The 23,176-nt window shown below is 38.8% G+C and overlaps 1 protein-coding gene across 21 annotated transcripts in view; it reads left to right on the forward strand.

Annotated features, from left to right (window-relative positions):
• Mbnl1 (muscleblind like splicing regulator 1) overlaps positions 1-23,176 on the forward strand; it is a 171,419-nt gene that overhangs the window by 25,093 nt on the left and 123,150 nt on the right. For 2 of the 21 annotated variants that reach the window (XM_060378378.1, XM_060378373.1), the window contains exon 1: positions 883-1,148. The exons of 2 other annotated variants lie outside the window; for them this stretch is intronic. The gene's annotated coding sequence lies outside the window, so the exon portion shown is untranslated. Of the gene's footprint in view, positions 1-484; positions 804-882; positions 1,149-1,547; positions 1,688-23,176 lie in introns of those variants that run through there. 17 more of the 21 variants (XM_060378370.1, XM_060378374.1, XM_060378364.1 and 14 more) reach the window with 12 other exon arrangements.

Here is a 23,176-nt window from a genome sequence, read left to right on the forward strand (position 1 = left end):
TTAAGTCTGTGCTTCATGGACCAGCTGAGGATCAAGAAATCAGATCTGTTACTGGTACCTCTACAAACCACTGTGTACTTTAACACCTTCCAGACAAGGACATTTTTTTTTACTCCGCCTAGGAGAGCCGGCCTCACCCTCTCGGTACAAACATGCTGGGAGAAATCCTGCTACAGTTTGCATCCCTTCACCCCGACTCAAATTAGGTTCAAACCATGGAACAAACGTTTTCAGTTAAAAATCTTCCTTGACCAAGTTATACTAATTCCTTAAATTCACAGGAAATCCCGTCCGCCGATCTTCAAACTTTGTCTCTTCTGAGACGCCCAGGATTCTTTTCAAAGCCAAGTTACAGGACAGCACCCAGTGAAGTAGGGGCTGGGGTTTCACTTGCTCAGGCCTTTGCCCAGGGCTTGTCTGCCTGGGAGTACCTCCGCGTATCCTAAGATGTTATTTTATTTTAAAAGAGGGGGCCCTGCTTTCTGTACACCACACTGCAGACCTGGAAGCCGGAGAACCCTCAAACTGCAAGTTTCATTTACCGATTTGGATGGCCTGTGTTTGTGCTTGGGTGACGATCGGTTTTGCCCGCGGAACTCCGAAACTGTGTTGAGTGTTGATTGCTAAGAAAGATACCCAACACCCTTGCTTGCAGCTCCTTTCCCGCCCTTCGGCCTCCAGGTTCCAGGCGGTGCGGGGCTCCTGGCGCGGCAGGCAGGCAGGCCGGGCTTCAGACTCTAACCTTTCGTCTAACCTTGCGGGCTTCGCGGGCTGGACACCGAGCCCCGAGAGCCGGAGCGGCGGTGAGCGGCGCGGGCCCGGGCGGGCGGGAGAGCGGGAGAGCGGGCAGGCGGGCGGGCGGGGGCCGGGGCTGCGCGTGGGAGCTCGGCGCGTCCGCGCGCCTTCCTGGCGGGGCTGGCGCGGGGGAGGGGCCGCGCAGCGGCGGAAACCGGCGCGCGGCGATAAGAGGCTGCACGGCGACATGCCCCAGTCTCTCGCCGCAGCCCGACGAGTCCGGGCGCTCGCCATGCTCCCGTGACCCGACCCCGGCCAGTTCCCTTTCCCGTGGCGGGCATCCCGGAGTCGCGATCCCACAATGCCCCGGGCAGTCGGGGCCCCGGCGGGCAGCCTGCACGGCCACGTGAGAGGTGAGTGGCGGGGCGGCCGCGCATTGTTCCGCGCTGCGGGCGGCGCTGCGGCGGCCTCGGGGGGCGCTCGGGGGGTCCCCGGCCCGCACGGAGGGCCACCGCGCGCTGCGGCTCCCGGCCCTGCCCCGCGCCGCGCTGCGGGCCACCCGCGGGGCGCTGCGGGGCAGGACCGGCTGCCCGGGCGCGGGGGCAGGTGCGTGGCCGAGCGCGGTGAACTCGGTGACCTCTGCCGGGACGGCGGGGACGGCCACCGGCCGCGCGGGTCCCCGCCGCGCCCGCATCCCTCTGCCGGGGCTGCCATCCAGCACCGGCTTCGTGTGGGCCAAGTATGTGCACGCAGAGGTTAATGCTCTGCCTGCCACCCATAAATTACGCATGACATGTTTAGCTGAGCTGCCTTATATGGAGAGTGCTGTATTTCAGTCCAGTGTGCTTTTTTGCCAAGTTTACAGGGCGGAAGACGCCCTGTTTGAGAGGGCTGCCGCTTTTCCTCCCTTTCTGGTCGTTTTGTAGTGCGTCACTCAGAAACTGTAAGAAAAGTAAGTATAGAGCTTTCCAGGGTGGAGCCGCAGCAGGCTGGTCGATTTGCTTTCATGAGAAGTAGTTAGTAGGTGGACTTGGGTTTTAAATAAAAACAAGACAATTATATAGCCTTCCCTCAACCTTTCTTAAAAATTTTTAAAGACGGAGTCTGTTAATTGTTAATAACGTGTCATGTACGAATACTTTGATTCCAGAGCCTGTAACATGAGAATGAAAAATGACATACATATATATAAATGGAGCTGAAACCTTCCTGGATAGCCCACAATATGCTACAACTACAGGGGTGTTGAGACAAGCTTAATTGTGTTCTTAAGTCTCTCTGGCTTGCAGCCTGTTTGGCTGCTAGGATTCTAAGATGAGTTTCTGTGCAGTATGCCTCCCCAGGATTAAAAACAAAGTTAGAAGTCACCTGGAAGGTTATTGCCCCCACCAGCATAGGCACAGGCCCCACAAATGATTAATAAACTCTGCCATACTCTGAGGAATTTCATAAACAAATTAATATATCAAGAGGGAAGTCATAATTATGGCCTTTGGATTTGCAGGCCTTCTGCAGCATGCTTTGAAATAGTACACTAGTGGACTTATTCTTCCTCCTTCCCAGGTTTCAACACAGTGTTTACACAAAGAGCTCAGTTAGGGCATAAGTTTTCCACACCAGGGTAAGTGTCTCTGTCCACCTTCCCTTCTATGGCTTTAGAGTATTGGTATGTTACCTGGTCCTATTGGTGAGATAAAATTCTGATCCCCCTAAAATGAAAGTTGAAGCACAGCAGAATCCTTGAAGGATTTAGTTCAGTACACAGGATGTGTTAAATAATATAGTTGGTAGCCAGAGACAATGCTTTATTTCATAGCTGGAGAAAGCACGTGGCTGTCACTTCCATCTTTGCCTTCTTAAAAGTTGGTGACGGCTAAAGTTAAGCTAGCTTTTATAAAACCTATCATGCTCCAGTTTTCCTGTTTCTTTCTTTGTTTAATGCAGTTTCCTCCGTGAAAACTACAAGGTTGACTTTTGTGTTTATAGAACAGGTTGGGTCAGCCCCAGAAAACCTGTTTATCTGTTTTATAATTACACTGTCATCGAAGACACCCTAGCCACATTTTATTATTTGGAAAGACTTGGATAGACCTCACGTATGCTTCATTTCATATTTCTGTCCTGTAACTGAGAGCAAATTTGAGTTTAAGATACACATCTAGTGTAGTACTCCAGTACATTCCAAAAGAGAAAGCAAAGTGTTTCATGGCCTGGGATCTTACTGCTTTGTCAGAGACTCCAAGTGGAATTCATTAAATTTTGATTCTAACATTCTGTTCTTGCTCAGGGCATAGGATTCCTGTGAAATGAAACACTTGGTTCTGTTCAGAGCAAAAAGAGATTATCTCACGGTTTCTCCTTGAGGGTGGAGGGGGTGGGGAGAAGCATGCTGTGATGGTGTTCATTGAGGAAGAGTGTGCTATTCTTACATAATGTTTCTGGTTTTTATTATAAGTAAGAAATATTTTTACGTATCACTCTGCACTCATCACTGTCACTATACATAAGGCTTGGAATTGATCTGTCTATTTATAGAAACAGAAAGGACTTGCTGCAACTTCTGGGCTTCTGCTTGGTGATAGATACGCAGAGTAGACAGCATCTCAGATCTTGCTTGGAAGAAGACCAGATGAGTAGGCAATTGAGTTTTTCTGCTCACAGGGGCATTAGAGAGGCATTATGTATGGTCAGGACAGCCGAGGAAGTGATCAAGATATGTCCATCAAATGTTTGGTTTGGTTTAAAGTACTAACAGTGTGCACTGGAGGATTTTAAAGTGTCTGAACTTTGAGGTCAAAAACTCCATTTTGTAGGAAGTTTAGAATGTGCTGCTGAGCACAGAAGCCACTAGCCATATATGCTTGAAATGTCACTAGTTCTGAGATGTTGTTTAAAGTATAAAATACATACTAGAATATGAAAATTTTGTACAATGAATGTAAAATATTTGATTATTTTATATTCAGATTAACTATGTTTTATTGGCAATGTATGGAATATTAGTTTTGATAGAGCATTTTTTATGTTTATTTCCTATTTCCTTGTACTTTTTGCTCCCCCACCCCCTCAGCTTCTTGAAAACTTGATATGATAAATGTAAATTGTGTTCTGTGAGGAAGCACTGTTTTGAAATAAAACAGGAAAGCAGGATTCTGAGAAAAGGCTTAAATTAGAGTTTGTTAGTCAAAATACACTGAAAGTAACTTTTATTTTTACAAGGTAAAGACCCTTATTATACAAAGAAACAAAATGACTTGTCTTTCTCATCCATTGTAACCAAAATTTGAGCAAAAATACTACCTTACATCTATTTTTATTTCCTCAAAACTACTATTTAGCTTAGAGAGTTAATGATGAGGTGGTAATAACAGAGAAAGACTTATAATTAGGAGGATGAGCTTAACACCTCTCAGAGGCCAGAATAGGGCATGATTGCTACTCTGAAATGTTTAGAAACACTGTAGTTATCATTGTCCTGGAGTTACCAAACAGAAGAAAGTGAAATTTATTTTAAAATAGTGTTCAGTAAACAGCAATTATCTTCAGGTGCCTAATATGTATTTTCTTTTGTCATGACAGAACTTCTTTAGAAAACAAAAACACCAAACAAAGTCACAGGAGTGAAAGATTTTTACCTGTATGGAATTTGCGTGCAGGGAAAGGCAAAGTGATGCTTCAGTGGTGTTGTTACAGGCTCTGGGGGATTCTTGTGTCTTGAGACACAGTGTTTATTCTTGAGAAAGCATCTGCCTGTAAACAAAGCACAATGGCATTGTCCTGGGCACATTCTTTTCAGACATTTTCATAACTGAAGCACACTTTGCCCTGCAGAGTGAGTGCTATGCCAAAAAATGTGGCTCTTTTCTAGCCATGTAAAGTTATGTTTACTGATTTTTTTTTCTTGAAGGATATCAAAAGGCATCCGAGTTTTTCTGGGGGTGGGGATGGGAGCCCTATCTCATATGGAGCCTCAGGGAGAATTCGTCCTCATTTGGTGGCATGGCGAGTCTGTCATCTTCGAAAACAGGCATATCTTATATTAGTGTAAACAACTGGTGGAAGAAGAGTGGGAAGATCCCTGTTACCTTGTGTTTGTTTCTGATGAGTCATGAAGCATGTTAGGTAAGGGCTGGAGAGTTCATTAACTGAAAAGCAGTTAGTTGGAAAGGATTAATAGACATTTACCATGTGTGTAGACATTATTTTTGTTTTAAGATTTGAGATAGGGAAATTGATGTTTACGTAGTGTTTTCATATTTATATGTGTATGTTTGTGTATTTATGTAAGCACTGTAGTTATATTCTTGGAAGAAGTAAAAATCTTAGCATATCCATGGTTATAGCTTTGTACGTATTATTAACTTAAAAAAAAAAGGATAACAGCTGCCGTCTCCCTTTTCTATGTCACAGTTTTAGAGAAGTGCTTGTCACATGTGTCTGTAATACCTAGTAGTCTTTGGAAGATTTTTTACAATTTTAAACTGTTCGGGCTCTTTTTTTAATATTTCCCCACTCTTTTAAAGCTCCCACTCCAGTTTTCTGTGATTACTAATTCTTTGTTAAAGCAGCACTACAAGATACGTTATCTGAAGACTAGGGGAAGCCATATTGCATTGAATAGGCAATTATTTGTCTACCCAGATAGTTTGAAAAGGGGAAGATATAATTTTGAAATGATATAGTGGTATTTCATGAAAATTAAGGCGTACAGAAGGTGTTGTGTTTGCTTGGTACTGAGGGCATCTCAGAAGAGGCTAATCCAGTGCTCAGCTGCCCGTGGGAAGGCTGTTATCCCAGTGTGCTATAAGTTTGGATAAGACAAAAATTCTGATGCAGTTCTGGCTAAGTAAGTGCAACAAAGGAAGTGATCTCCAGACAAATCAGTAACAGGAAACCTAAAGTGTTCTCGTAGTTTTTCAGCTTTACCATAATTTACCCTTGATAGCATTCATTGCATCCATTCAGTAATGTTTCCCTATGTTTATATGTAATATTTACAGAGAGGATTTTGGTATATACATTGCAATTCATTTATTTAGTTCTTTCATCTAGGAGATGTATAGTAATTTTACAAATAACCTAAACTAGAACGCTAATAGTATTGTTTCTTAGCATCAGTGGACATGGAAGTGCTCCAACTTTTGCAGTCACAGTGTTGTTACAAATGTCAAGAAAACTGAAATGACAACTGTGGTGAATAAAAGATACAGAGAATTTGTACAACAGAAGCTCGCTTGAGAGTTAGGAGACATTTCTATGTAGATTTTGATGATAGCTTTAATATATACCCCAAACATCCAAGTTCAGTTTATCAAATGAGAAGGGATTTTGTTAGGGGAAATGAAACTTAAGACATGTAATAAGCAGGCAAGAGAGAAGTGCATATGGGCCAAGAGGTTTATGTAGACAGTTACAATCTGTAACTTCTCAGGACTCAAAATGGAAGAAATGAGGAAGTAAAGAGTATCTGATGGTTTTGGACTCGATGGGAGTAATATTTTGTAGATTAAAAAAAAAATTCATTGCGGCTGTTTTAAGAAGCAGTCTCGGGAAGGTTTGTTGAAGTTGTCCGGTTTCTCTTAGAACTCTGGTACTGATATCTCTCCACAGTTAAAAAAATAAATAAAAAAATAAAAAAATTGAAAGGTGAGGAAACAAAGTAAAAGACTTACAAAAGTTACTGGTCAGTGCATGTCATAAGCATGAACTGTATTGAAGTCTAAGGATGCCCAAGCAAGGTGATGAGCAGTAAGAAGCACATTGTAAACACCATCATCAAAGATATTTTCCAAACTTGACTTAGTATTAGAAGGTGCAGACTCTTCACAATTGTCCATTTTAACCTTCCAGCCAACACTTCAGTGTCAGTTTTGTTGATGATAGTAAAAATGACACATCAGCATCTTGTCTGGTTATGGAGGAGAGTTGCCTCCACAGTAGGGCCCCTGCTCCTATTAGTACCCCGAGCAGGGAGGTGAGTCAGCATTTGTGAGAAGCAGGAATGAATTTACTTGCTGTTGGAGTTGGCTATACTCTCTTGTATACTTACTGCATTTTATCAACTTCTTGAACAATAGATTTTTATAGAAATATTTTCCCACCATGTCATCTGGGACATTATAATTGGATAAGTAACAATTATAAACAAAATAGAATTTGCTACTTGTCTGTTGCTTTATGAAAGCTCATTAAGTATTTTCTACAGCTGTAACATAGATCTTAAGACTTTTGTCTTAAGGGGAAACCAGCATGACTAAGACCATTTGGTTATTTCCAGAACCAGAAAACTTGATGTTTTTTTAATGTCCAGGTTTTAACTTTTTAATACTTTGTCTTGCCCCTGATGTTACTTAAAGAGTAGAGAAAAGAATGAAAGCACTAATTAATGCTAACAGTTTGGAGAATGACTTCTGTGTACAATGAGGGTTCAAAGTGTTATATTCCTCAGAAGAGCTTCATAAGATATCCCTGCTAATGTTGTGGTTTCAGAGATGGGGAAACTGGGTCATAGATATTTCATGTTTATTGCACAAGGTTACTTAGTTGCTAAATAGCCCAAGAAGGACTTGAGCCATAGTAGTGTAGTTTTAGACTATCTGCACTTATGTAAAAGAATAAAAACAAATGAAATAATGTGTGTTGGGTGTTACCAGGTTATTTAAGACACCAAACATTCAAGACATGTTATAAGAGTCATACAGCAGCACATGGGGAAATCTGTAGAGAAAAGGTAAATGGTGGAAAGGTAAAGGAAAAGAAATAGGGTAGTACAGGAAAGGAACAGAAAGAGGCTAGGCGGGAAAGGGGGACTGACGCCACACTGGATATCAAGCCATTCATGCAGGCCTTTAACAGTTGAGAGCTTAAGAAGCCCTTTGCCTAGGGAAGCCATCTTCTGGGAGAGGCTTGTGCTGCAGGGCCCTTAACAGGGGAAGAATAGGATGCACGGGAAGAAGTACAGACTGATTGGAAGTAAGTAAAGGGTGAGATGTACGAAGTGCTTTGTGGTAGAAATATGACATTTGGGTCGATAGGGCATAGCAATGATTGACTATGAACAATAGGAGGGGATATGGTTTGCTAGAGTGAATATTAAGAGGAAATTTAAAATTTACTAAGAACTAAACAAAATATCAATACAAATTTCTTAAAAAGTAACTTTGTCATTGTTCTAATCATACTGACACATAGGAGTACTATTAAAGTGAAGAATTACAAAGCCAGCAAGGTGTGGTGGTGTGTGCCTGCAATTCCAGGGGTCGGTAAGCTTGAGCAGGAAGATTTTGAGTTCCTGAATGGCCCAGCCTGCTGGGTGATCTAGCAAACTCCTTTTTAAAAACCAAGTGTAAAACAACAACAACAACAAAGAAGGATTATATATTAAAATATCAGTAAGAGACACACAATTGTAGCTTATCTAGAATAATAACTTGATTATTAAGATGTGTCAAATTGTTTTGTGTGTGTGTGTGTGTGTCAAATTCTTAAGGCACTTTCTTGCTATGCAGGAACCTTTGAAGCACAGGATATGAGGACCACCAGAAAGTTTATCCTACATTTGCAATTCTACAGTAGACAAACTTGGATCTTTATGGTTATGTTATTATTTGCTGGGAAATGTCTTAGTGTTAATTAGCAATTTTGGTCCCTTATTAAAGTTCACATAGAACCTCTGTTTATCCTATCCTACATGATAAACACAGTGACAGATAGAGTCATGATAGAACAAGTTTGCAATGTACTCAATGTGGTTGACATTTAGACTTCTCTGACCTTGCTATTTTAGGGACAGTATCAGTATGACTGTGGTATTTTTTTTTCTCCTGGAAGTAAAAATCCTTAATAAACAGTCATTCTTAGAAACGGACAGCTGATTCTGATATAGGAAAAAAAAATACAGCCAATGAATTTGACTTTTATCTGTTGTTAGTAGAATACCTGTGCTTGAAATAGAAGGTCCTACATCTAAGATTCATTATATATTACAAACAAATGTCCTAACATTGTTTAGCATAGAATGCTAGAAAAAAAAATTATGCCTAATCTAATATTTATAGAGGGATATTCTCATAAAATCAAGACAGTTTTAGAACGATTCTCTTTATAGGAACTGGGGAGATGCTCAGTGGGTCAAGTGTTTGCTGTACAAGTATGAGGACCTGAGTTCAGATCACAGCATCTCTAGAGATCAGCATGGTGGTGCACACCTGCATCCTGGCACCAGGAGGTAGAGACAGGAGGCTCCCAGCCAGCTGATCTAGACAGCTTGTGAGCTCATGGTCAGTCTGTTTTGAAAAATGAAGGTGAAGAAGACCTAGAGGAATATGATATGATGCTAACATCTGCCCTCACACACCTGTGAATATGCATGTGTGCTATATCATATGTAAAATATTCTGCTTGTAACTACTTGATGCTTACTATTAAAATGAACTATGTTCCATGAAAAGCAGCATAGAATTGACACTATTAATATTCTAAGTACATGGTATTGATACAGAATGAGAGAATAACATAGCCATATTTTGCCTTTCTTATGTGTTGTGGCTATTATGAAAAAGCACGTTTGTTAGATAATCATCTTTTACTGTTAGATTTTTTTACTTATCTAGTTTCTGCCCTGTACTGTAGAGATACAGGGAAAGTGTGTGCTGTTGCTAAGCTTAGAAAGTGTTCCCTGTTAACTAAGATTCACCAACGTTAACATTAGAATCCCTTCATTGGTTTCTCTGTCATTCCATCATTGTGCAAATTTGAACTAGACAAACCTGCTCTAAATTATTTTGGGCCATCCTTTGAATTCCAGTGTTACACCATTCAGGAAAAATTCCCTTGTCAAGTTGGTGGCATTCAGATGAGGCTTTTGGCATCGAGATTTACCTTGAAAACTTTCAAGAGATTTGATGAACATAGCAAATGAAAGCAGGGAATTTTAGAATATCCATGGCCCAGCTATCAGTTCTCTTCGAGGTTTTGCATGCTTTTCCCCCAAAATAATTTGAAAATGAGACTCCTGAAAAATGTATGCCTAAAACTTAATTCCACACCCTGCTTTCAAGGGGACCATACTTGTTAAACATTGTTTAGGGGAACTTGCTCCCTCAGAGAAATACAGTTCTGAAGACTAGATGCTTTTTTGGTTTTTGTTTGTTTTATCAGACATTGTGTTGGGAACAGTTAATTAGGAAGAAGACTCGTGTCTTCTCAGTTAATCTGTGCTGTTCTTTTTAAATCTTCACTACTGAGCAATAAGAATGGCAGTCAAGCTTATCTGCTAATATACATTACTGAATATATTTGGCACCTACTACAAAATTGTCTTTGTGGAATGTTCATGGTAGGTGTGAGCGTGGAACTCTCTTATTAAACATCTCTGTGTGAAACCTACATTGTTTTCAGAAAAAAAAAAAAAAAAAAAAAAAAAGCACCGGGAGCTAAAAAATATCGTAATGGTGTGAACAGAGAGGTGCCTGAAGCAGAACTCTTCTTCCTGATAGTGTTGAGGGTGCTGAGAAGCAGAGAGCTACCTATTCACCTGAGTCCACACGGCAGACCAGTAGCCAACTGAATCCAAATCAAGTCACTTCTCACAGTACCCTCCTTTCTTTTGTGGTTCTTACTGGAATAAATGTGGCATTTTTTACAATAATTAAAAAAAAATTAAGGTAGGGGCTCATTCTGAAGCCTAGGCTGGCCCTAGCCTCATTTTGAAGTATAGCTTTTCTCTCCTGGCTTCCCAAGAATGAGAAAAAGATAGAGCACCATGCCTCTCTTTGTTTGTTTATTTGTTTGTTTTTATTTTTTTAAATCTGGTTTCAAGAAGATACAGATCTAATTAGAAAACAAAATAAAAACAACAACGGCCTTGCTTCAATGTTAGACTACAAATTGAATAGAGCTCAAGTCTTACTTCTTTTACTTATAAAACCTAAAATTTTCAAGACACTCTGTGTTGTCAGCCAGCATAGAAAGGGTTTACCCTTGTGTGACTCATTTCTGAATTTGATTGTAAGCAGATCAGTGCAGGCTTTTGTTAGAGCAAGCTTTGTGAATTATAAACGTGCAGTTGTCCTTTGTATCTATGCACACTGACTCTGGGATTCCCCCATCCCATGGGTGGCCAAATCCATCCAGGTCCTTACCAAAACTGCATATGCACATGCTCCTATATTTTAAGTTATCTCTAGATTCCTGTGATATCTAATACAATGCAACATACACATGTACTTTATTTTCTAAACATCCTCAGTTTATGTTTGGTTTGGTTTGGTCTATCAATCACTATCAACACAGGTCAACAGTATTTTCTCAGCAATAAGATACTACCAGAGAATCTTCACCAAGAAATGATACATGTAACTACAAAATGAATCCTGACAGCGTGGATTATTCTCATGTTGCTAGTATGTGCTCACTCATTCCATTCCTTACATCAGTCTAGTCTGCTCCCTGTGATTGTCCCTGGGACACAGCAGGTGGCTTTAATATACAGTTCTTCATTGAAGATTCACTCTATAGGAGATATATCACTTTGCTAACAAATACCTCTTTCATAAGCTGCTTAGAACTTATAGTAAATAAAATCTCTCTCTTTTTTTTTTTTTTATAGAAGGGGAATTGCGTTGTCTTTGCCTTGATTTTGGCTTCCAAGTGCAGCTTGTCAGGGCCATCTTCTGTAGGTAGTGGATGAACAAGATGGCACATTCTCGGTGCTTTCCAGGGCAGTGATAGAAATGTTCACTAATAACAGTAGCACAAAGTAAAGTGGGAACAGAGAAGCTTGTAGGTGGTGTAGAATTTGCCCAGATCTATTCAGAAGAACAAAAGAAACTTAAAAAAAATATTTTTAAGGAAAGAGAAAATCAACTTAAAATTTGTTAAAATGATGTGACCGAGTATTTAAACTGCTTGTTTTGAAGAACTTAGTGAATGTGACCAAACCACAGTACCATCTGGTTATGCAGAATTGGATCCAGTTGTTTCTCACTAAATTCTTCATATTAGCTGACTTAGGAACAAGTTGAGCAGGCTTTATTTAGTGTTTATATGTATGTATATATATGTTTGTGTGTGTAATACACACATATACATACATATATGAATGTAATAATAGTTAATGAAAAAGAGGCCATGAATTTGAAAATAAACAAGGAGGGATATAGGGAGGGTTTGGAGAAAAGAAAGGGAAGGGGGAATCGTGTATTATAATCTTAGAAAATAAAAGAAATAATTAAAAAATATTCAGAGTATTGACAACCAAGTTTCAGAGTCTACAAAAGCCATAAATGAGAGGCAAACACTTTCGAGTCTATTGACCAAGGGTTCAGATATGCACAGCAGGCTCTTGTTCTCCACCCTTTCTTTGTGTACAGGAAATAGAATTTTTTTCTTTTTCCACCACCTCTCCCCTCCTTTTCACAGGCCTGCTTTCAAACTCTGGAATGGTGACAGTGCAAGTGAGTATATTCTGTAAGATCCCATTCAACTATCTAGTGTTTGCTCTTTGTTCTCAGGATTTGATCTGCATTCTAGGTTGGAAAACCCAACCCTTCTATTTGATTGCTTATCATTATCCACTTACGTAGTCAATATTTGTTTAAGGCCTACTGCATAAGAAGTTTCACTGTTGAATTTTGACTGACATGTTCAAAACATTGTTTCTGATTTTGTAAAATGTATGGCCTATTCTGAAAGCAAATCAAACAAAACTGATCTGACAATTAACTGTAATCATTTATTTATAAGTAACTCCTTACTTGGTAGGCAGCTATTCTTTTAGTATTGTGACTGTACATAGCTTCCTAAGCTCCATGAAAAGCAGGCATTTCTCTCACTTTGCCCCACAGATGAGAAAATGGATACTTGGGAAGAATAAGGTCAAGTCATTTGCTCCAGGGCCATGCAGGGAAGTGATGTGGAAATGTGGTTCAGTCCCACAGTTATGGTCTTTGGTGGCTGCTTTGTTGTCTTCAATATGGTCTAATTAAGTAAATATATATATATATATATATTCATAGTAATTTGATGCCTACTACAAGATAATTACGGAAGGACTTAAGAGGTTTGTGAAGGGGTTTTCAAAAAAGTATTATGGTTATAAAACAGCAGATGATGGAATGGACTTTGAAGTGCCTTGGCTTTGAAATGAGGGCTCTATCAGATAGTCTAATCTGCCATGTGGTCTGCACCATATTTGTTCTACGTACTCTAATAACCTGCCCCAACACTTGCTAAGATCAGCAAAGTTTACTTTTAGATTCAAAAACATTGCCACCTGGGGCATCTCTGATGTCATTCGTGACAGATAATTCTCCTAATTGCTGTGGTGGCTGGCTTGCCTAGTGACACATTTGAAGAAATGTCTTGAGCCCAAGAAGAATGGAGCAAGTATTCTCATCGTCTGCTCAGTTGCATTACTGGGACTTAATATAATTTCTCTCATTATAAAAAAAAAGAGGTCTGTGTTCGGCATTATCAGCATTAAAATAATTTTAAAAAACTAACTACTTGTACAATTAGAGATTTCTGAATAACTTTTTCAACCCCCCCCAATTTCCATCCTGTACATGTGTATGGGATGCATAAAATGCCACACCATATGTCCATGTGTATTCTACAAATGATAACAAAGTATCACATGAACTGTAGATAACATGAATGTGTTAAAACAAGGTATTGGTTCTCCAACTAATTCCTTATTAGGTTAGGTTATTATCCCTTATTAGGTTGGGTTCGTTTATAGTTTTGTATTAAACTGTTAAGTCATCTTGTAAAGCTGTATTTCTAATGTGAATTTATGACAATATAATATATTATGTCCTCTAAGTAGAAGCAAATGAAAATATTCCAATAAATGCATGCATATTTAAATATATAGCTGTTCTCTGATTGTGAAGAGTTGACATCAAACTGTTGATAGGTCTTTTAACTCAGAATCTTAACATGTCTGAGGTAGATCTGTTTTCTTTCACTTGTATTAAATTTTAACCCATTTACTCATCTTTTTAATATTGATACTAGTAGACTCAGAAATATTTCCCCCAACAAAATAAATAAATAAAAAATAAATATTTCTCATTATATATCAAAATTTCAAAGATAGCTGCATCTCTATAAAGAAGTTTAGGCTTGGAAATTCCATTCTAATGCACTGCTTAGCAAGAAAGTTAAACACATTGCTCCTGTTTAAAGTATCAGAGGAAAGGGGAGTAAATTAAGCGTGTAGCTGTTGCTGTATTTACTGACATTGGGCCCCTTATATTCTTGATATTGTACTGGACCTTGAATACACTATAGTTAACATGGATACTAAGTGTATTGCAACATGCAGACCTCTTTCAGTTTTCAGAGTAGCCATTATAGAAATACTGATATTTGATGGGTACATTAAGTGTATGTAATCTTTTCAGGAATTTCAAAATTATGATTTACGGGTGGCAATTAAAATTTACCTTAAAGTTTGTGCTGATGAAAGATTTACTATGTATGCATAAAGGAATATTTTATTTTCACATAAAGATGAGATTTTTATGTTTAAAATCACGACCTCACAATTAGAGAGAGAAACAGCTTAATAAAATTATGTAGAACGAGAAAAATCTAACTGAGAGTGGCAGCAACATCTCATGAGTTGAAAAGGTCAGGCTGGTTCAGAAGGCACCAAGCTTTGCCACTCAATGTCATGCAGAACGCTATGACAGCCAGGGCTGATACAGCTGAAAATATCTGCAGCCTTGGAAGCCTTGTAAGTTTCAGAAGGTCAGTCTGGCATCAGAGTAGCAGTGCTGATTCACGGGGAAGGTCGAACTAGACGGCTGGGTGAAAACACAGGTTGCTGAACCCAGGGGCTGTAAAGTTCACAGCAGTTTCTGCTTGCAGTACCTGGGTGTTGTGTTCTAATTGGTTGTGACTCTCATTGAAATATTTAGAGAGATGAGATTCACTTAACTGATGACTTTTAAATTCTCCCATCTTATTCACCTCCAGTTTTGTAAACACGACAAAGGCTTCTTTAGTGTCATTTATATATGATGTACTTCATAAAAAAAGGGGAGTCGTCTTACTACAGTAAAGTGTGCATTAAACACAATTGTAAAAAAGCAGTCGGTTAGAAGGGAAGATATGAATAGAGTACTTGAAATGAAATTGAGCATTAAATTTATCTCTGCTTTGCTGCAATGGAAGCAAAATTTCAAGGAAATTAAAAAATAAAATCCCACTTATTTAATAAGATTTCTTTCTATCCTGTATTGTGTTTTAGTTTTAACCCTTAGGTTCTCGGTGGAGTGGTGCAGCTCTGCCCTTGGGTGAATGTTTGGAAAGGATGGTTTCTCAGCACTTAGGAAGCAGACCCTTCCTGACTTGATCCCAGCCCAGAGCTGTAGCTTTGTCACCCAACCCCACTGCATGTAGTGGGTCCATAGTGACCGGTCTCTGCACCTCATGTCCTTGCCTTGTGGGCTGCTACTGTTGGTACAGTGAGCTTTTGTTTTGCTGCCTTTTTCCTGCCAGATGAAATAGTCATTCTTCCTGTACTAGTGGTGCCGCCCAGTGACAGAGCACCTGACTAGCATGTGCAAGGATGGGGGTTCAATCCCCAGCGCTGAACTAAAAATAAATAAATAAGTCACTCCTTCACATCCCATCTTGGAACTACCTCCAACCTCTTTCCTTTAACCCATTGGCCTGCTGCATACTTCTTTCCTTTTGCCATGTAGTTATTGTTAGTTTAGGTACTTGGTTGAGCAGCAGGTTCCTCGAGGGCTAGATCTGTGTATTTCCTGTACTTGTCTCAGGAGTGATCAGAAGTCATTTAATGTAATCAGTGCACATGATGATTCTATCTCTGTCTCTATTGGTTTATTCGTTTAATGCAGCTACCGTGAATTGAATGTGTTTTTTTTTTTTAATTTATTATTTTTTTTCAATGCAGTTTATTCAGGAACCTTGAACAATCCTCGGACCCTGGGGAAAGCGTTTTTAGTGGATTTTTTTTTTCTTATGTTAGTAAGAGAAAGCAGGACTAAAAAAAGTGGCAAAATTAAAGGAATAACACCTGCAAGGTCCTCCTCCCTCCAAGGAGTTTTTTTTTTTTTTTTTCTATTGTATGTTTGTGACTTTGGAATGAGAGTTAATATTTTTTGTCCTTTTGACTTTCCTTTTATTTTATAAACCAATATTATATTTACCATTTCTTTTTGCCAACAGATAACTAGTATAGTGTAGGCTTAGAAAAAGTTACTTATACCTTTCAAGATCCTACTTCTTTCTCCTGGAATACTTTTCTATGGTTTTATCAGCTGTCAAAAGTGACATGATGCGGCAGATTTAAACCATTCCATCTTCTCTGCTCCATAAACTGTATCTTAGCGGCTTATTTAGATCAACACCACTGTATGCCTCCTTGGTGTGTTCCAAGCGGCGCTCTGCTTTGTCTGTAAGAGTGTTTTCTGCTCATAAGTGTTAAATTTCTCTGATGAGACTAGTAAAGGGAGAGCAGGTTCTAGGTGTTGAGTAGTAAGTAACAAGTTTCTGCTCAAAGCCCACAGCTCACATCAACAGTCTGTCTGTGTTCTGCTGGGTATTTAGAACTCTTCAGTCTATTAAAAGCAGAGTAAATATCCCAGTGAAAGAAGAGCTGGTAGGTGTAGTTCTGCTGGAATTTTTATCTTTTCCGTGTACATGGTGGATGCCTGGTGTCTGCCATAAGGATAGAGAAGATGAGCATCTTTCCCTAGGCTTTGAAAAAGAGGTTCTTTTCTTTCTTTGTCCCTCCCACTGTCCCTCCTTACCTCCTTTTCTCCCTCCATCTTTTCCTCCCTCCCTCCTTTCTTCAGTAGCAACTGGAAGCTTCAAACCCCTAGAGATGCAATAGTGATCCCTCCAAGGTACCCACTGCACTGAACTCCCTGTCTTCCTGCTTTTTTTCCCTATCATTTTCATTTCTGAGTTTGATATTAAATTGGCAGCATGTGTTTTTAATAAAGTTTTACACTCAAAAACACATGACCTGATTTTGAGTTCATGTTCTTCCATTTGGTTACCTAAGGAGACTTCAGTGAGTCATTTATAAATAAGCAAGATAATGAATATAGCTATCTCTAATATTCATAGAAAACAACGCATTATGAAAATAAAACACATCAGCATAAAATATTATTTGACATTACAGTCCATGATCTATTTTCTTTTAATGGAAAAAGTTCTTATTACAAGAAAATTGAAGAATTACATTTTCTTTATAAAGAATCTAAGCATTTCTTAAATATATTGTTTTAATCATTTATGAGACAATCAAATGGTAGGAAAATATGACAAGTTTTGACAATGCTTTCACACTATTGTTTTAATTTTCCCCATATTGTCATCTAGATACTCCTTTAAAAAAGAAACAGGTTAGGTTTCCCTCTTCCCTACTTCCTTGGACGGAATTGTTGGACAACACAAGGCTAAAATATAACTGGAGACATGATAAGTTGTATTACATAGTATCCAGCATCTTTTAGTGATGTGGATTGCTGTGTGTGAATATTTACAGTTTAACTTGCATTAGCTTTCTGAAGCAGATAATAGAATATAACCAAAGACCATGTCAGTAAACAAGGCTTCTCTTTTTTCTTTTTTCTTTTTCCCCATAGAGAATACATCTTAGGTTTTGAGGAGATGACCAAGTAGAAACAGTAAAGAGTGTTTATTGAGAATATCCTTTTAGTTTGTAGTTGATTGCAGTTGCTGAAATTTTAAGTAAAAAACAATAGCCTGGAGATGGTAACCCTGTAGGCTTCTGGTCTCCTACCTCAGCACACGTGTGTGTGTCCCAGAAACACATACTTTTAATAGTAAAACCTAATTGACTGAGCCATGTAACCCAAGATCTTTCTGATGCATCCATACCCCAGAAAAGTAAGTGTTGGAGTTAATAAGCTCTTGGCAGTTATTTGAGTTTATTGTTAGCTATGGTTGTGTTCTGCTTTGCCACGGGAAGGTAGTCATTGGTTTTTAAGAGCATATGATGCTGGTGGAAATTCAGGGAGCTTTAATCACTGTCTCATTAACAGGGTGTAGTCAGCTCTTCGTGTTTCTTCATGTGTTACAGCTTTTCCAGAATGCACAGAACCTTATGTGCAATTAAAATAATTAGGGAAGAGTAGTTTTTTCCTCGTTAACAAAAAGACCAGATTTTAAGCTGCCTTGCTAATTTGGTCAGTGTATACTTCTTTTAGAAAGTACCAAATTCTGATAAAAATCTTTGATTTTGTCTCCTGAGAGCATGGCTTTATTTCTCTTCTGAAACACTATAAAATCTCATTATTAAAACAAGAATAGATGGGGGGGAAAAAACAAGAACAGATGAAGTAGTAATTCCCATATTCTACCATCTAACCATTTTGGGTCTTAAAAATTCTCATCCAATAGTTTGTCTTATGAACTGTTATTTTGTAACTGTTTGAAGGGGCAAAGTGAGGGGAGAGTGCTTTTATTTTCTAACAAATGTGTGCACAGGAAAACTCTTTTGTGAACATTATATCTACCACATTAGTCTAACCAGAAGTGTGAGCTGCTTAAGGAAGATTCATAAATGACTGAAGTTGGTCCCAGCCATATAGGAATTGTGTTTGGGCTTATTTTGGCTTTCCAGCTTCTGTTTGTGCCTTAGCTACTTTGATAACACTTCCTGTTGCTTGCAGAAGTTGCTAGAAATGTTACCTTTAGTGAGTCTCTAATGGAGAAGGAAGAGCAACGAGTTTTTGAGATCTGTAGAAATAATGTGTAAGAAAAATATTTCATTAATCATATGACATGATCCTGCCTGAAAGTCTACAGATGTAATGTGCCTGAAGACACCTCATATTGTTCATCTTCTATAAGAGGAAACAAACATATTGTCTATCCAAACATTTATTGTCAATACAAATACTTATTCAAGTTACTAACACTGTCTTTTTGACAAATATGAGATTCAAAAATTGTACTTATTTATTTTACCTATTTATTTTTGAGCAATGTAGTACTTTATTTTGAATCAACAGAAGCTGGGAAACTCATGTTACAAATGCTTTCATTGGTTGGCTGCCATTAGTGGGGTTATATTAAACAAATTTTGGAGAGAGAAAGAGGGATTTAGGCATTTCATGCTTTCCTACATGTCCACACAGAGAATTACACAGTGTAGACTGAGGCACAGTGTCTTCTCATAGTGCCTGAAACATATCCAAGAGTATGCTTTATTGTTGAGAAAAGCAAGGTCTGGGAAATGCTTTCTTGGAAGCAATTTTTTGTTCTAGTTCAGGCTTAACACATGAACATGCCTTATGGTCCACGAATTTATATTATTAAATGAGGCAAGCATAGGAACAGTTTTCTATATGCACTCACAGCCCTGCTGAGAAGTCAAAGCCAACACTGACATAGGTGGCCACTCACAAGGGAAAGGGCTCCAGTGAAGGGATATGTAGCTGGTAAGATGTACTTATAGTGACCTGTTTCTTTTCCTTTTTTTTTCTTTTCCTAAATTTATTTATCTTTTATTTATTACAATTCATTCATTTTGTATCCCAACTGTAGCCCCCTTCCTCATCCCCTCCCATGCCCCTCCCCCATTCCACCTATAGGGGAGGTCCTCCTCTCCTTCCATCTGACTTTAGCCTATCAGGTCTCATCAGGACTGGCTGCATTGTCCTCCTCTGTGGCCTGATAAGGCTGCCCGCTCCCCCCTTTCAGGGGGAGGTGATCAAAAAGGCAGCCACTGAATTCATGTCAGAGACAGACCCTTTTCCCCTTACTAGGGAACTCACTTGGACACTGAGCTGCCATGAGCTACATCTGTGCAGGGGTTCTAGGTTATCTCCATGCATGGTCCTTGGTTGGAGTATCAGTCTCAGCAAAGACCCCTGTGCCCAGATTTTTTGGTTCTGTTGCTCTGTTTGTGGTGCTTCTGTCCCTGCCAGGTTTTTCATCTCCCCCCACCTCCCTTCTTTCATAAGATTCTCTGCACTCTGCCCAAATTTTGGCTACAAGTCTCAGCATCTGCTTTGATACCCTGTTGGGTAGAATCTTTTAGAGGCCCTCTGTGGTAGGCTCCTGTCCTGTTCCCTGTTTTCTCCCTCTTCTAATGTCTATCCTGTTTTTTACACAAAAGATCCTTAAAACAAACAACATGTTTATTAATTCAGACATTACCCATTTAATATTAGAATAATAACTAGATTTGTTGCCATTTAACATATTGGCCCAAGGTAAGTACAAGTTATCAGTTTGTCTTTGTTTTCTGACATTTATTACTGTTTTAAATCAGGGAAAAGCAGAGGAACTTGATTCACTCTTCGTGACAACATTATTTTTGTTTGTAAGCAACCATATGGTGTTTCCATATGAGAATTGTACAAATTCACTTATTAGAATAAAGCCAAATAATTACACAGTATATTCACTCATGAGTGATTCCATGGATTGTATTGTGAAGAAAAATTACAAGTATTTATTTAATTATAAACTAGGTTTTCACACTTTTCTCATAATGATTAATAATTGACTAACATTTATGGTAATTTTCAATACGTATAATCCAGAAACTTTTTTCTGAGTTTAATGTGCTAGAGTTTCAATCCAGTGTTCGAAATTCAAAGATTTCCCAGTTGAAAATCACATTGTTTGTACCCAGTTCTAATTGATAGTAGTGAGACCAGTTGTTACATTAAAATTTTAGAAATCTCATAAAATGCAGGACAGATTAAGACTGGTGCTTACAGAGTTGAAATTATATTCTGGATAGATTTTGAATTGTATATACTATCCTCATATGTCACTGTTATACTTTATGTCACTTGTGTCTACTAAAATGTTATATGCATGCTTAGTTATGAAGATCTTAGGACTACTGGAAAGGAAGTTGGAGTAGCAGGTGAAGGGTCTCACCTGCAGATTTCACTGAAGTGCTGAGTTACAGGAATATTAATTGTCTCGTTCTGTTGATCAACTTCATAGTTTTGAGTTCTGTAATGGTGTCATTAAGAAAACATAGATTTGCCACTTATCTGTAGCAATAAAGATCATCATCTTTTAAAATTTTTTGGGTAAAAGTGTCACCAGCTTCACTAAGGAGCTTGGTGATACTATTCACAAAAATAGAAATGAATATTAAATATTACATTTGCTGCTAGTTACTATGCAAAATAGATTATTTTTCCTTTGAGCATGGTTTACAGTCATAGTCCATGATCAGAGAATTGTTAGGGCCTACCACCACCACTGTGAGTGATGCTCTACTTAGCAGTTTGGCCAGGCTAGTTTCAAAATGATGAATTCTGGATTTTCCCATGTACCACTTTTTTTTTTCCCTGAAAATTCAAGGGAGGTGGTTTTCCTGATTTACTGTTGAAGACTTAACAGCATTAACTTTATTGTTGCCTGTGTTCTGGTTTCTGTTTATCACTTTGAAATAGTAAATGTTACAGACAGATCAGATATGCTATGTGAGGCTAACAAGATAATGTCCTTGTCATACATGAGTAAAGGGTTAGTGTTTCTTTAGGAAGAACAGTAAAGAAGCTGTTTTATCTCCTATCTTGTATAGCAGAGAGAAATGCTGCACCACTGGCTGTTTCAATGTCATAAGAAAATGCAAAGGAATTATACTTTAGATTAAAACAAATCTTTCAGCTTCACAATCAAGGAGGCATTTAAATGTGGTTCTATTGTAACTTTGTTGCTTCCTCTTTTCACTTAATTATAAAGAAAAGATGAAGTCGCCAGTGTTTCAAGTTGTGCAGCTGGAGCGCAGACAATGTAACATGCTGAGTACACCTTGAGACTAGTGTTTGCATGTGTTAATCTGTATCTGTATTATTCACATCAGTCTCTATCTTTGTCTGTCTCTCTCTATGTCCTATCCACACATATATCTAGCTCCCTATCTGTGTTCCACCTGTGTAAAGTCTTGTCACAGTGATTATTTGTTTCCAGTAGGCCAGTGTATTATTTTGATACTGATCATAGAAAAAAACTAGCCTGTCCTCATGGAACTTCGGTGCCAAGAAAGAAACAGGCAGTGGGATAAGTGCCTATAATCCTCTTTACCTCTCCTTCCTTCCCTTCCACTGGTTGGTATCTGATGTAGTATCATGTACTTTTCTTACAGAAAGTCTGGACTGCTCTGTGGAGGGAAAAAAGGTTGACTGCTTTTGATAATAGTAGCCTAGTGGACTGTTTAGGTACAAAGCTAGTGACTGTGACTGGCATATGAAGTGCAGCTATCATTGCAGTAACTATCTTCTAGTGATGTTAATACTTAAAACATTTTTTCTCATAGAAGTAAATTTACCACTAATTTTTAAATAATAGACTGTATTGAAATGTGTATTACTTATTTTTATTATGTGTATTATTTATTAATAGTTAAAAATCATTTTCTAATGTGAATACAGTTCTGCAGTTCAACTCTCTAAGAGTAGGGTATGTGGTAACCTGTCCTTTGTGATCTGTTCTACTACACACTATTGGACTGTTTAGAGAGCCAAACCCATGAAGGAATGAGGATTTTAAAAGATTGCTTTGACAGATCTCAGATTCCTTATGCTAGTCAGTAAACACAACATTTTCCTGGCAGTAGCTTGTCTGAAATGTGTCAGACCAGGAGGCCACATTGGCAGTCTCTGTCACCCATGAGGATGCGTGATTGAAGGTTATCCTTTTCCTTAGCAGTACTTTGTAACTTCAGTCACTTGCATGTCACCATGATTTTATTGCCACCATATTGGCTTGGTCTTATCCTTCTCAATCTTTTAATTAAAATTTTGTGTCTGTTTCTACTAATATGAATAAAATTTATATGTATATTAAACATTTAATAATGTCTATTTTGTTTCAGGATCTGGGGTAGAGGACAAATTGCTGTCAGGGAGATGATGCAATCTTAGACAGAAAGACATATTATTGGCTGGAATCATGGTGGGTTTGTTGTTGCTGGCCCAGCATTACAGTGTAGATGATATCGGAATACCAATATAAACGTAGCCAGAAAGGACTTTATTCTCCTTGCTATGGGGTTTTCAGCATCTCTGAAGACTAAGAATGAATTGCTGTTAAGATGTAGAATGGGTATGGAGAGGTTTAGCAAAGAAAAGAGGTCTTGAGAAGGAACCAGGCAAGGGGTAGCTTAACGCTGGAAGAACTGTAGCAGAAGATACAGGCAAGCAGGAAGTCCAGGGAGAACTCGTGCCCAAGGGTGATTTTTGACCAATGAAATAGAAATGGTAGGTAGGACCACCTACCACTGATAGTGAGGGGAACATGGAGGAAGACAGAATGGAGGTGCAGAAGGCTTGGAGTTGGCTGTATAAGAGAGGGAGTTATTCAGTGCTTGCGCAGAGACTCCTAGGCAGAGGGAGGGCCTGCACAACCCTGGACTTTATGGTGTGTGTTTGATTACATTCACATGGTGTTT

Source organism: Meriones unguiculatus, chromosome 2, assembly GCF_030254825.1.
Source record: "Meriones unguiculatus strain TT.TT164.6M chromosome 2, Bangor_MerUng_6.1, whole genome shotgun sequence".
NCBI classification, from domain to species: domain Eukaryota; kingdom Metazoa; phylum Chordata; class Mammalia; order Rodentia; family Muridae; genus Meriones; species Meriones unguiculatus.